We start from the raw sequence: 16,475 nt of genomic DNA on the forward strand, positions 1-16,475 counted from the left end.
CCAGCCATTCTCAAAGTGTGTTCCGCGGAACCCTAGGGTTCCGCGACACCCCTGCAGGGGTTCCGCAAGAATTTAGAATAATTTAGAATAATAAAATAAGCATAATTATTATGCTTATTAATAAAAAAATACACTTCTAAAAACTATTGTTTTATTGTAGGGTTCCATCAAGTATTTCGCTTTCCAAAAGGGTTCCGTCAAAAAAAAAGATTGAGAACCGCTGAGTTAGACTAAGATAAGGCTGTAACGATTTTGATAGGACACGCAGTGCAGGTGTTATTTTATACATCATAATGTCGTAGAATTTTAACGTTTAAAATAACACATTTGAAAAAGTAGTCGATAAAGCAATCAAACACCGACAGATTGTAACATGACATCACTATTTTTGATCTCACATAGACAATTTACGCACACACTTGCATTTCATTTTTGGTCGCACTTTTGAAGATTGACAGTTGTTCTTGTCTATTCTAATTCTATGCCTTCCGTAAGCGAATTCTAGTGAAATGAAATGACAGTGACGTAATAAAATTTGACATTGACAGATTCATGGTTGTTTGACATATCATCGGACCGGTCCGTATTGCACCAATGTAGTACAATATCTAAAAATTGTTTTTAATATAGTCTGTCAAGCCATTTCCGTCAGTAGAAAAAAGTGGCAAATTAAAAAAATGTAGGCGCGAAGGGTATAACCGTCTCATAGAACATTTGAATTTCGCACCTTTTTCTACTGACAAAGTTGTTTGACCGGCTTTAATCGTTTAGTATAGAGTCTGTGCGGAAAGAGAAGAGTCGTGAAATGTATGGGATCCAATACATTATACGACTCTTCTCTTTCCGCGCAGACTCTACTTAATGGTTGTCATCAGATGGTGCTTGAGAGGCAGAAAGAGCGAAGCAGATAGAAGACTATAAGGTAGGACTAACCACTCTTATATCCACACACAGACATACAATATTCCTATTGTTGCGGCTCACCATCAGGTGATTCATGAGCTTTTTCGCCTCCTATAGTATAAAAAATAACTAAAAGGCAATAAAATGTTTAAATTACGTGTACCTACATAATTGATCTATTAACAGATTAACAGCCTTTTAAAACGAACCTCCGAGCCTCCTTTCTCCTTTTCGGGTACGGAACCTTACAAACAAAACAATAGGATTAGGTAACCCTAATCTTTGCTTTCACGGGTTTCGCTCCCCACCCACGAAGAAAGTGTTTGCAAGTAGCACCTAACAAAGTATTTGTTAAGCAATGTTGGGAGAGGGTTAAGTTCTTGTTTGGTATTTTCTTGGAAATAAAATTCGCAACTCAACTTTATCTTAAAGTTTGTTTCGCTATTCTTGTTGGATATCGCTCCTTGGATTGGAATAATAATGGAATGGATAACTGAATTATATACTCGAATTTGAAATGTGACTCACAACAGGGACAACAAATATGTAACTATAGGTTTTTAGTTTTTATGTAGGTACATGTAAAGGACGACTCATGCTAGACCGGGCTGGGGCCGGGCCGGACTTTCCGGCGCTTTTGGTTTCTATGGAAAGCGCCACGTGATCACCGATCAGCCGTCATAGAAAATGATAAGGCGGACACCTCGGCCCGGGCACGGGCCGTTCTAGCGTGAGTGATTCTTTACACCATAGGACCTAGGACAGACCTTGACGCTCTATATTTTCTAGAACGGACTAATGCAGATCTTGGAATCCCACCCTGATATGTTTATCATCCTCGGTGGCAGATTTGCCATAAGGCCGAGTAGGCCCGGGTCTAGGGCAGCCAGATATTTGGGGCTACAGTCCATATGATGGATGCTGAGAAAGGTCGGCTAGTGCTTATACTACAGGGCCTGGGGCCTAGGGCGGCAAAGACTGTAAACTTGCCACAATTCATCCTATAAGTTACATTTTTGAGGGTCCAAGTTGATACTGGTCCACGTACGCAATAGTCGCTTGGTTTTGCAATCGTCTGTAATTTGGCAAATGTGACGGTTTCAGAATTTCTCTTTGTGGTTCAAATCGCGTTACTTCCACTGGTTACAGACATTAGCTATCTTTATTTTTACAAATTATGCAAATTAGTATTTTTAAAACCGCGTCGCGTCGACCGTGCTCAATTCCATAATTCCACACACGTGGTAACATTTTAGGGTCACGTTCTCAAAGGAATTAATTGTTACCATTTTTTCCGCCCTTTGGGAATTTAAAGCCTTCCGTGGGGCTGTTCGTTTGTTTAATTTGAGTTGCTGACTGTATCTGACCGGAGCCTAGTCAAGATGACAATTGTTTATAGAAAACGCTAATCGAAACTTAAATTATATCTGGAAATGTATAACGTGTCTTTTTCATCTAAATATCATGCCGATTGTCGATGTAGGTACAATTTTCATATTGCCTAGACCCCCTGTGATTTTACGAAAACGTCTCTACTGATTGATTACATGGGATAGGTACTTATCGTGTACCTACATATATTAGTTGTTTTAATTGAAAATGATCCTGAGAATTAATGTTAGTATATTTTTACCTTGTACACGTGTTTCGTATCTTGAAACGATATTAATAGGTACCTATGTGACACGGAACACTTACTGCACTTCTCACACTTCCCCAAATTTATTTCGAAGTCGGTTTAAAACTGGAATTACAGCCTCCGTAATTAGTAATCCGAGAGTGATTAAGTACTCTTAAACAAAATGCACGTGTAATTACATTAATCATTTAGACCTAAGCCGTAAGAAAATGTTCCGAACGTCAGGTTTCATTTAAAAGATTAAAACCTTTATCCTATTTATAAAAGCCTTTGGGGTAACAAAATGAAAGATAAGATACGGCATAAGGGAAAATGAATAGAAACATTTCAAAATAAATGTACAAATCGAATAAATTTAAACTCAGTTCTAGGTTTATTTTTTAGGAACCTACTAAATCACATTATACTAGAGTTGTCTGTGATTTCTACCGTGTACGATTTGTTGTGTTTCAATTCCTATACAGTGAAACCTGGATAATTGCAATCTCAAGGGACCGGCAATTTTTTGTCAATTAACCAGGTTTTTCATTTAAGTAGGTCGTGCCAATTAACGAGGTTCAAAAAATCGTTGTGTCAATTATAGAGGTTCTCATTAATGGAGGTTGCGTTCTGAGAAATTGCTTTTATGGAGGTTCAAATAACCATTGAAAGTAGATTCTGGGTTTCTGGTCTGTATATTATAACTTACACTTTTACACTTAACTACATTAGTTACTGCTTATAATCATTTGGGTTTTTTTAAACAATCCCTTGAATTGTAGAAGAAAGTTTTATTGGAATGTAAAAAGCATATATATTATGTTTTTGATTTAATCAAAACTATTTCACCTACTATAGATACCCAATTAATAAATTGAATTCTGGGTGAAGATTTAAAATAAAATTATCATTGCTATTAAAATATTGTTTCTGCTCTCTACAAGTCTACATTATTTCAATAACAGAGGTTTTACTTAAAGACTCGTTTCAATTATAGAGGTAATAAGAAGAGCTAAAATAACGGATTTTTTTGCACAGTGTCAATTATAGAGGTCTTAGTTGCGATGAGGTCAATTAGAATAACAGAGGTAAAATTAGGAAAAGCACTAAAATCTAAATTTCAATTATAGAGGTTCAAAATTTTCAATTATAGAGGCCTTTTGGTCTCAAGGGACTGGGACCGGACCTTTGGTTGCAATTATTGAGGTTTTGCATTTATCCAGGTGTCAATTAACCAGGTTTCACTGTATTTCATTCCTTTTGTTTGCGGGAAAGCAGACGAGACGTTTTTGTCTATTTACTCTTTGATCTACTTATTCAATACTCGTATTCCATTTTCACACCACACACTAAATAACGCTGGCGGAGCAAGTCGCAAATCAGACTAGAAAATTATCGAACCAGCTGAATTGGCATCACCGAAAAAAACTTTAATAAATTCAGAGATTCACACCAACTCGATCCGGGACAATTTAAGTATTTTCCGTCTCGGATATATCGAGGAATTTTCCCATTTTCCGCGGCCTGGGCCGCCACGGCGATCCGGGATTGATGAGCTCAGAGGAGGAATAACTGGGGACTTATTTTGAGGACGTGTCAGGTGACGTGTTTCCTATGTTTTGTTTCCCATCTCTAGATGTCTGTTGCATTTTCGAGCTAAAATGGGTCCCTGATTTTTTTCTAGCTTAGCTATTGCATTGTTATGATTGTTTTATTTAACTCAATTGAATATTAAAGTAGGCAAAAGTTTGAAAACAAAGAACATTCCATTTCTGACCGCAGCTGCACTACTGGTACTGAACGCGTCGCTGTTACTGTCAATTTCCATAGTAAAATGAACAGTAGTGCAGCTGCGGTTGGAAATGGACTGTCACCTTAAAGGTGACAGGTCCTCTGTCCTCTGTTCATATTTAAGCGTTTTTTGTTACAAATGGGAGAAACGTGTTATCAGATACGCTCGAAGCTCGAAGCATGTAGCTCGCGTGGCAGTGAATTATGTTCAATGCATGTAAAAACTCAACATATGTACACACATCAGTACAACAAAGACTTGTTGAACATGACTTGTTGTATAAAACATTCATGACAAAAAAATAAATACACTTAGAAAGCCCTCTGTTTTTCTTAAAAGCTGGCTCCACATAATGGCATTTTAACCCCCTAGAATTAAAAACATACTTCAGCAAGCGACGTCGGAAAAATCTCGAGTTGCAGGTTTATTATTGCATCGCAACAGCGGGGCTCCACGGGCCATTATTAGAACACAGGAATTCCATTTGGCGTGAAACATGACAAGTCACTGTACTATTTTAGCCTTTAAACTATAATGAAGTTTATTTGCTACAAGTGTGGGTTGAAGCTGAGATTGAACGTGATCGGAAACAATTTATTTTATAGGGGTACCTACTCGAAATTAAATAAACCCGTGTCATCGACCGAGCGAAGTCGGGTCTCTACGCGTAGGTACGTTTCCGCAATATTTCATGAACATTGGTCAAAGATAGATAACTCAAAATATCCGACAATGGAACTTACAAACAGAAAGATCACCCAAGACCTCGTTTTGCTCGGTGGACAATTGTAACTTTTTAATCCCAAACCCAGAAAAAGTTTATAAGACTAATCATTCCGTGGCCATAGGTGGCGGTAATCGCATACTATTAGGCGATCTGTCTGCTCGTTTGCCTCCTATAAAAAAAAAACAATATTTACGCCAAATCAACTTCAGCTAAACTGCAGTGTGTCACGCGTAATTAGATAGCGATAGTGAAAAACGAAAATAGAAGTTTATTTATCTGCCTCTCTTTTGCTTAAACATGCAAGAGCGATAGAGAGGCAGTTAAAGAAACTTAGAGTTTAGTTTTTCACGGCAGGGCCTATTTAACACATTTTTCCCTCGGAACAATTCTCCACAAATCTGTCTTTTTAAACCCTCTTTCTCACCCCTAATCTACTCGCTAGATTTCACGATCAACATTATCGGTTTGCCTTTACTAAGCAGTTATTCGTGTTATTATACCACCATTGCCATTAAGGCTCAGCTGCGCTTACAATGATTACTGCGACCTCGCCCGCATGTGGCTAAGGACCAAGGGTACAAGGTCAAGGGCGCCTTGCTACTTAAGGAAGATGAATAGAGGAAGCTTATCTGCGTGTGTGTGTGTCTTTATTCGGATAATGTGGAAGTCGTTTTGATTTCCAAGCGTATAAGTAGGTGTAACCAGTGGCGTAACATCGACCTTACTTAACTGCCACTTCATCATAGCTAATGAGAGAGAGATGAAACGTATCACTTTCAACCCACTTCATGGATAAACAATGAGGCACTTTCAGAGCAAGAGAAATTAAAAGAAATAACGTCTACCGATGATCGGTTAAGAGTATTGATAATATGTAGTATGGTGATGCTAAAAGTAGCCAGATAAACCTACAGCCCTCGTTAAATTATAGCACATTCTAAAAAAAATACCTTCATAGACCTAAACAAACGTGTTGGGCAAAATACCGATTATTCTCATACTCGTAAATGTTAGAATTACACACAGGGGGCAGTTTTATATCGGTTGCTTCCCTGACTTAATTAAATGCGTGGGATCTCACATTATGTTATTAAACCACTCAAATTACAAAGCCCTTGATTAGCATAGGTACGCCAGTGTTTGCATCGACATTGTGTAGGTGGCAGCAGTCAACGTGTCACCGCAGGCACACGCCGGTGGTTTGGCAACCCGCTCAAAGGACTGGGTACAAGCTTAGCCGCACGTTGGCGTGGGCCGTAGGTATGTGCATCGAACATTCAATTTAAACTTTTCAGCGGACCTCCGCAGCGGGGTACGAAATTGAGTGATTTTTACAAGCTTTTGTTAACATTGGTTCCGTTGAGAATTTGTGGTTTATCAAAGTTTAAAGTATCATTCTATTGAAACATTTTATAATGGGCCTATATATGAATCTCAAAAATCACATGGTTGTAACTCGGCGGTATCCAAGTTATTCCAAAACAGTTCTAAATACGGGGTCCGAGGAAGCCCACTAAGGATGGCTCACGCTAGAACAGTCCGGATCCGAGCAGAGGCGTCCAAAAGTGATGATTTTTCCGAATTGCGACTTGGTTAAGAATGATCGGACTGGTGTTCTGAAAGTTCACAAGTCTTGCGCGAAGCGGTGAATTTTTTCCATTTCCAGTTTGCGTGTTAGAGCAGCGCTGCGTTCGCGTAAATTGAGAATACACACCGCGGTATTCGGAAAACAAGATCCGTTCTAGAGAAGAGAACGATACGATATGTACTAGATACCAACTAGATTAGATTTCAACTAGACATCTTTTGCAGCTCAATTCGAGCAATCAATGTCACTTTTACGTTAAATTATCGTTTTTAGATCGTTTCATAATCGATTTGAGATCTAAAAATACATAACGTTTTAGGCATTGTGAAAATCGTTCAAGAGTATCTCCAGAATCGCAGAAATGTCAAATATAAAACAGGCTAGATCTTAAAAATATCGTTGTCGTATCTTGGTGATGTCTAATAGATATCTAGTTCAAAATCCGAATCGGGCCCACAGTCAGTATCTTTCCCCTAGACTTTAGAGAGCCAAAAGCCTCCGGTCTAGACTCGTGTCATTTGTGTCCGCCCTAAGTAAGTAATCATCGGGCTGGTCTCTGAAATCCAACTATTGGCTTATTAGACGGGCACATTGTATTGTTGTTGTTGCTGTAATATACGGTTACATATTAAGTTAGCTGATTCTGTGATGTTTTACTGATAAATTAGAGGGTCATGTATAAGATTATGTTTATTTACCTACATAATTGATTCACCAAAAAGTAATAGTAAGACTGAAAGGTTTTACGTCTGGAAGGGCGCGTGACGAGTTGTTTGACTAGGTTGTGGCCTTGTTAAGTTTAGTTTATTAAATAGTACCAAGTCAAATTTCTTTTATTTCGTTTATAGTTAATTTTAATGTATTTTTAATGTAATGTTAGGAAAAGATATATGTTTTGGTAACAAATAAATAATAATGATGTAGGTATTTTCTAAAAAAAAGATTGAAAGTCTATTATTACTCCAGAATTTAAGATAAAAAGTACCATCAAATTCGTTAAAAATACTACATTCACAAGGGTTTTCTAAAGCCCGGATCCTACGTTCGCCGCATAAAAGGCCCTTTCACCGGACCTACTCTTGATGCGATGAAAACTACGTGTTTTCGATTTAGTGAATAGATCCCCCTGCGCTGCACAAACTAACAGGCACGTGAGAGAGCTTCTCTCACGTGCCTGTTAGTTTGTATATATATGTCGGAGCGAGACACCAGAAAGACGTATTGCAGCATTACAGTTCATAGTTAGACGCCTGTAAAAGTCGATTAGCAATGTTTGGCTGCGTATTGTTTGCTTGTGACGAAATAGTAAAGTTGCGTAGTGAGTGGCGCCACCATCTATTGGCGTATTATTGAACTAAGATGACAGGTAGAAGGCTTTGGAACGTCAAGAGGAGTATCTTGAGTGAACGTAGGCACGAGCAGGCATTTTTGTCGTTATGTTGGTAGACTGGTCAGGCAGGTTTACCAACTTGAATTGGAGGCGGGAGCGGTTGGCTCCGCCGCTGGGACTGGCTTCCTTCTTCTTGATCGGACCGCGCTAGAGATCGGACGTTAGCCAAGCTCGTGCCTAATTCGCTACGTTCCTGAAGGCTTACACCTGAAGGATTATTCTGAAAGTTTATAGATTCTCACGTTCTTTAACCGTTTAGCTAAGTGTTTTATTCCAAGTGTTATTTTGATTTCTTATGTGCCATTATAAGCCTACTTTTGTAAAATAAAGAAACTATGTGTTGTTTTGAAAAGATGTGTCCCGCCGAGTTTGTTGCCGGGTTAAATCTTCTCGGGTCAGAGGTGTAGGGTTGGAGCCGGTGTAGTTTGACTTAAATAAAGATTTGAATGATTTCATGTGATCTTTTTATTTTTATCGAATCCGATTCCATCGTAAGATCGTTGTTATTTTGATTATTTAGTACTGAAATAATAGTAGGCACTAGTATAGTTAATGAGTCCGAATATTTATCTCGTGCGTTGGTAGCATACCTACTATTTTGGCTGTGAAGTAATACATTTAGGTACTACCCCCACGCGCCCACCGCCGCCAGGACCATCCTTCCCCGACATCAGCAAGTGGGATCGATGCGGAGTTTCATGTATTGCTTACACAGCCACCTGGGAGCGTGGTGTATTTCTGGTGACCTACATTCCATAATCTGAACACGTGGTAAGGTAAGCTCACGTGTCTAACCTTGATTGAATGGCGAGTGTAATTCATTGTTATTTGGTGAGAATTATTGTGAAATTGTGAATTATGATTGAGGCAGTCGAGCATAGCGGTCGTTACGTGACGTCATGTCTGGGATCGTTATGTTTCTTTGTAATTAATTTTTGTAATCCATTTAAATCGAAGCGATCTTGAGTTATTTTGATTTGAAATCCATACTGTTAATTAAAACCAAGTATTAGCTATCACGACGTGATATTATTCATCGCTCACTTGTGAATCTACCCTCAATAATTGATTTTTCATGAAAATACAATTAATTTTTAAAATCCATTTAAATCTAAGTGATGTTAAGTTATTTTGATGTGAAATCCATATTGTTAATTAAAATCAAATATTGGCTGTCGCGACGTGATATTATTTCATCGCTCACTTGTGCATCTACCCTCAAAAAATATTTTTTTTTTCATGAAAATACAATGCACCGTTAGAAATTGATCCTGCTGATTTGCCAATGCATAGGATTATATAATCTTTACCCTGTAACGTTTAGTAATTAATAAAATTGCGACAAATTATTGCTCGTAATGCCGTGATAGATCACAAATCGTGCATACTATGGAAACATGAGCTACGCATATGAAAATTAATGTTACAGTGCAGTGTCCTGCAGCCAGAGCCGAGTGAACTTGCAGACACCATTACGCCCGTGACAGAGAAGCAGCTGTGCAGTATCTTCTGTGCTGGAGATTTAAGGAAATAAAAGGACAGGTTTCGTTCTAATTGTTTATTAGTGAATTTTATTTTGAGTGTAATGGCGAAGCATAACAGTCGAACGTAACTAATAAGCTGTCACTTTTCATATTGGCCCATTTTACCGTGTTACTTATTTTTGGAACACACGTTTGTTTGTTCATAGAAGGAAATAAAACGAACTCATTGAAGTTTAAATTTTATTCTGAGATTTTTGAAGTCCCGTATACATTGGAAACATGTTTTTTGTGACTGCTACCTTGCATTTCATAAACCTTTTGAGTTTAGCCTGCATACATGATAAACCTGATACCGTGCAAATGATTTCAGTAACAGCCAGCTATGTTGAACCACATCGTGTCTCTCGCAATCTGCCGCAGCAACGGCAACGGCAAGCGGAAAGGATCAGCCTCCGTGCTTGGGTTGGACCTCACCACCACCACCTTTGACTTGGTCGCGTGCATCATACTTTATTAAGCTGGTGAGCAGTTCCCATTTCGTTGGGATTCTTTTGAGATGTTTTACTTCTGCATAGAAGTCTTGAGCGAGTTTCTGTTGTTAAAGCTAAATAAGAAAGCTATCTTTAGTGATTTTGATCAGTAATGTTCAGTTTCAGTTGATCAGTTGACGCTGATAGTACCAATGGTTCTGAGTATCATGATTTAAAGACTTGTTTTTATTTTCTTTTTTTTTGGAATTCACTGTTGACATTGTTTTGCTTTCGACGGACTGAAAGCTTGTACTTTCGTAGGACTGAAATTACGCCCGATGGACTGGGCACTACTGTTTTGCTTTCGATAGACTGAAGGCACGCCCGATGGACTGGGCAATACTGTCATGCTTTCGATGGACTGAAGGCACGCCCTATGGATTGGGCAATACTGTTTTGCTTTCGATGGACTGAAAGTATGCCCGATGGACTGGGTATTGTTTAGTGACCGCATCAGAAGTGCCGGAGCATGTAAGAGGTGCACGTGGTCTGCTTTTTATGTGCAGAATGCTCTTTGCGAGGAGTAGCACTTACGCAGCTGAGATGGTTACTTCTGACGAGGGTCTGGTATCTGCCGAAGGACTGGCAATGCACCGAAGGACTGGTGTTGTTTTGTTAAAAAATGAATTCCCGTTTATGTACTGTGTTCATATGAGTAAAATTGGAACTATCAATTCAGAATCTTATTTATTTTAAGATGTCTTACAAAAATTTAGATCACATATGACCAATTTTTTTTTTATGCCAGATAATTTCCCCGTAAATTGATATTTACGACAATAGTAGTGATACTGTCGAGCAATGAATTAGAGCTGTTGTGATTTGTGTTTTTTGATGTTTGGGATTGTTCTGTTTTCACATAAATTTGAGAGTATCCGCCAGATGGAGGCGATGATTATTGGAGTGTATCCGTTAGATAGCGGCGATGATTACTGATGATTATTTTTATTTAGTCGTTGCTCGATTTTTGATTATAGAATTGAGGATTGTTAAAGTAATTTTGAACATTTTTTTTTTCTGGTTTGATTGATAACAAAGTTTGATTTTAATAGTAATTTGAGTGAGACCCAAATTGTTGGTCAGGAATGACCGAGCGATGAGATACTGTGCTGAGTATTTTGTTTCAGTATCAAATGCATACACCCACACACGAGGACGTGTGTAGCGCAGGACGGCCGTGTCGGAGCGAGACACCAGAAAGACGTATTGCAGCATTACAGTTCATAGTTAGACGCCTGTAAAAGTCGATTAGCAATGTTTGGCTGCGTATTGTTTGCTTGTGACGAAATAGTAAAGTTGCGTAGTGAGTGGCGCCACCATCTATTGGCGTATTATTGAACTAAGATGACAGGTAGAAGGCTTTGGAACGTCAAGAGGAGTATCTTGAGTGAACGTAGGCACGAGCAGGCATTTTTGTCGTTATGTTGGTAGACTGGTCAGGCAGGTTTACCAACTTGAATTGGAGGCGGGAGCGGTTGGCTCCGCCGCTGGGACTGGCTTCCTTCTTCTTGATCGGACCGCGCTAGAGATCGGACGTTAGCCAAGCTCGTGCCTAATTCGCTACGTTCCTGAAGGCTTACACCTGAAGGATTATTCTGAAAGTTTATAGATTCTCACGTTCTTTAACCGTTTAGCTAAGTGTTTTATTCCAAGTGTTATTTTGATTTCTTATGTGCCATTATAAGCCTACTTTTGTAAAATAAAGAAACTATGTGTTGTTTTGAAAAGATGTGTCCCGCCGAGTTTGTTGCCGGGTTAAATCTTCTCGGGTCAGAGGTGTAGGGTTGGAGCCGGTGTAGTTTGACTTAAATAAAGATTTGAATGATTTCATGTGATCTTTTTATTTTTATCGAATCCGATTCCATCGTAAGATCGTTGTTATTTTGATTATTTAGTACTGAAATAATAGTAGGCACTAGTATGGTTAATGAGTCCGAATATTTATCTCGTGCGTTGGTAGCATACCTACTATTTTGGCTGTGAAGTAATACATTTAGGTACTACCCCCACGCGCCCACCGCCGCCAGGACCATCCTTCCCCGACATATATATATATATACAGAGTGCATTTATAAAATAACAGCATTTATAAAATAACAGCAAAATTAAAGCGGATGGGACCAATCTTTTTTCCCGTACGTGTAACTATGAGGAACTAACACTTTTTGTGACTATGCGGATCTATGTAAAGAGCGAACAGAGAATATATACAGGGTGGAACAGAACGAAGAACTTTTACAAAAACGGGGAATTGTTCGACCTAATAGCTTTATATTTTCCCAATGAACTATGTTCATATTCCTTACAATTTACGAGATAAAGCCGGTTAAACTTTAGTGCAAAAATCCACTTGTTTCAACCCTAGCAAGTTGATCGGGCGATGACGTCATGAAAATAAGTTTAATGACCTTTTGTAGCAAACAAAAATGAAAATAAAAATGATAATTACATGTCACTGCTAAATAAATGTAGGAATTGACAGGTCTAGATTGCCGATCACAAATAATAAACAAGAAGGTTAAACCAACCAAAGTTTAGCAAAGAAGTTACTCATTTCAACTACAGACAAAGAAAATCATACTGTCTCTTTATTTTCTAGTAACTGTCCATCGGTAAGTTAATCTAATGTTTTAATAGTGCAATATCTTCGCTAAGAATATTTAAGAGAGTAACAAAGCTATCATTTAGCGACGAAACTTTTTAAGACTTATTAATCATACTGGCCAGTTAAAAGTGCTTGACGATTGATTGAATACAATTTGACGTTGTGTCATTGGCAAAAATCTCATATCGTGTTACAAATTTTCAAAATGCCTCAATTGAATGCTAGAGGTTATTTAAATTTGCTTTTTTTGTACGTAGAGTGCAATTACAATGCCGCCAAAGCCTTACGCCAGTACCGAAACAGTTTGGGCGGCAATTCACGGACACACCATTATAGGGCCTGTGTTTTTACCACCAACTCTCAACAGAGTGGGATACATGAATCTTTTAGATACGGAGCTTTTCGAGTACCTCGAAGATTTGCCGTTGGCCGAAAGATCACTTATCTGGTACCAACAAGATGGAGCACCAGCCCATTCCACACATGAAGTGCGACGTAAAGTGACTGAGCTTTTCGGACGTCAGTGGATTGGACGATTTGGACCACGCCGTTGGCCAGCTAGGTCTCCGGACCTAACGCCGCTCGATTTCTTTCTGTGGAGTACTTTAAAAGATTTGGTGATCAAAGAAGAGTGTAACACCGCAGAAGAGATGAGACATAGGCTTACGGTTGCCTTTGAAACTCTCCGTAGGAGAAACATCCGCACCCAAATGTTGTCGCAGGTACACCGACATACGCGAGCACGGGCAGCAGCGTGCATAATCAGACATGGCGGTACTTTTGAACATCGCATGTAAATAGTGTAAATTTGTATTCTAGGTATGTGAAGTCAGTGACATCTGTCATACTGTGCAAATGTAAACAGTAACTTTATAGTGGCAGTTAGGGTTGTCACCTATAGTAAAATGATTAATTTTTAATGTCTTTTTGTTTTACTTAACCTAGCTTTAAAATGATAATAAATTGATTGAAAATTAATTAGATAACAATATACTTTCAGCAAAGATCATAGTAATATACCACCCTGTATTGCAAATATATAGTTATATATGTATTTGTAAACTCATTAATTGGGAAATATGCTAAAAAGTAGATACCTACAGTTACAACGTACTGAAAAGAATGCAATTAGGAAACTGACGGGCCAATCTATAAAATAAACTGATTTTCATATCAGACACTGCGCACTGCGCAGAAATAAAAACTGATTAAGTATTTTGTAGAAATGTTTTTATAATGAGATTTGTCTTCATTGCATTTAAAGTACATTTGCATAAGCACCGAAAATGTAAATTCATTAAAGTTGAGCCACAAACCGGGACGCAGGTGCACCGCTGGCAGAACATCGCATCCATCACACTGTGGGTACACTATTAATAAAATGGTAAGGATTTACGTACCGAGGCATTCATTTACTGCGTGTACCTAATACCAAACCTTTCAAGTTTGTAACTTAAAACATGTATTTAAATATATGTAACAGTCCCAATAAGGTGCGTTGTAACTTCAAAAGCTGGATAAACTAGAAGTACTTTCTATTATAGTAACAGTGATTCCGTGATAAGCGTGGCAGTAGCAGTGTTGCTAAAGTATGAAGTGCTTCTGGTTTAATTAGGTATTACCCATTTTCAAAACTTTCCCCCTTGTAAGTTTACCCCAATTCACCTTATTTAGTCCCTATATTTTCTTGATATTTACCTACTACTGAGATACGAGTATTGTATCATAATCATAAAGATATTCATAATACGACCCGCCCGGATTCGGTCCGCAAAAAGTACCAATCTTTACACAATCGTGCCAGCGGAAAAAAGCGGAGTCTCACAGTTTTAACAATAATATCGGGCTTGAAATGATGTAGACTTTGTAGAGTAAAGTTTTGCCTACTGGCATTTAGTTCGCCCCTGTTGCGATCTCACCAGATTACTATTATTAGACATTCACGGCTCATAACTTCATTGCAGCGGTCCTATATGCGTCCTAGCGGCCCGATTCAGATATAGCACTTCGTTATGGGTTTGAACTTGTTTTGATATGACTTTGCGGATCGCTCACGCTGATTGATGCTTGAAATTAAGCGAGTCGTGTGTGCGATGGCGATGACCAAGGCGATCGTCAAGGTAGTATCAAAACCAGTTTAAATCCATAACAAAATGTAAAATTTGAATAGGACTCCTGGGCTACGGACGATTTTTACTGCGTAGCGGAAAAATACTGTTACGGCCTACGGCGTAGCACTCGTAGCGTTGATGTGTTAGTAAAATAAAAGCTACCAGTACCACCACCTGCCTGTGACCACAAACGTAACGTCACGTTCGAAACGTCAGGCCATAAATAAACGTAAATCATACGCGATTAAGTCCCGTGGTAGTTATAAAAGTATAAAATAAAAGCTAATTAACCAAGAGGGCGATTAGAACTTAACGAGTATTATAACACCTACTAATATTAATAATGCGAATGTTACTCTGTCTGTCTGTATGTTTGTGCTGTCCTCTTCACACTTAAACCGCTGAACCGATTAAAATGAAATGTGTTATGGAGATAGTTTGAAGCCCGGAGAAGGATTATAGTATAGTTTTTATCAATCATCATCATTTCATGCAGACGAAGTCGCCGGTAGAAGCTAGTCTTGTTAGAAAACGGTAATGAATGTCAACAGTGACACATAATATTTGATACTCAGAATATACCTCCAAGTTACCATGAATTAACTCACAATAGGCAAATTTCTATAGCTTATTAAGCTAAGTCGTAGACGGACAGATACACATGGCGAAACTAAGGTTCTTAGTTGCCTACGGAACCCTAAACCCAATTTTGAATAGAACTTGCGCCAGATACTATATCTGCTTCAGTAACAAACAACTACACTAATGAAAACTAAACACCCACTTCAACTTTCACATCAGTTTGGACTCGGAACTTTACGGTTGCCTGTTGTGTAGTTGATCATAATAGAATGGGGCTATAGATGTGCTTAAAACGATGTATGTGAAATTTTTGGTATTTTTATTTGTATGAAATAATCCTTGGAGTGTTTTAATTAAATCATAGTTAGCTCTTTAACCATATGATTGCAGTTATATATTGCACGACGACAAATATTGACGACTTGTCTGGCCAATTGGGTAGTGATAGTGCCTATGAAACCGACGGTCTCGGGTTCAAATCCTAGTTAGGGCATTTATTTGTGTGACTCGGATTTTTCTGTTCCTGAGTCACGGATGTCTTTTCTATGTCTATGTATTTATGTATTTATAAATAATTAAATATCATTTTCTAAGTACCCACAACACAACACAAGCCTTATTGAGCTTACTGAGGGACTTTGTCAATTTGTGAAATAATGGGTGTAATAGTTAATGTTTAGAAAAACAAGCAACAACGGTCGCACTCAGGGAGTGCCGATAGAAGTGAAAACTCACCTCACTATGTTACCGACGCCCGGTAACACGATACCTACATACATATAGCGGAGGTATTCTATTTATTTTTTATATATTGTTATCATTCTCAAATAAGATCAGACTTTTTCATTGACATGTTTATTTACATACTGCCATGACAACGTCAAATTATTTGAACATAGGTAAAGAGTCTTGAAAAGGAGTCCGCAACATAAATGTCAAATAACATTGAGTTTTTCTTTATTGATTTAAATGCCATCTAAATTATGAGTGGCCACCTTACGCACCTTACGCCCCTTATGGTCACGTGATCGCCTTACGCTGTCTCGAGTTTTAAATTTTTTCCCCACCTCAAAAAGTGCCCAGCGCCGCTAAAGAAGTTTTCACTTCAAAATGCTGATTGATTTCAACAAACAAGAAGTCACCGA

Source organism: Cydia amplana, chromosome 21 (genome assembly GCF_948474715.1).
Source record: "Cydia amplana chromosome 21, ilCydAmpl1.1, whole genome shotgun sequence".
NCBI lineage: Eukaryota > Metazoa > Arthropoda > Insecta > Lepidoptera > Tortricidae > Cydia > Cydia amplana.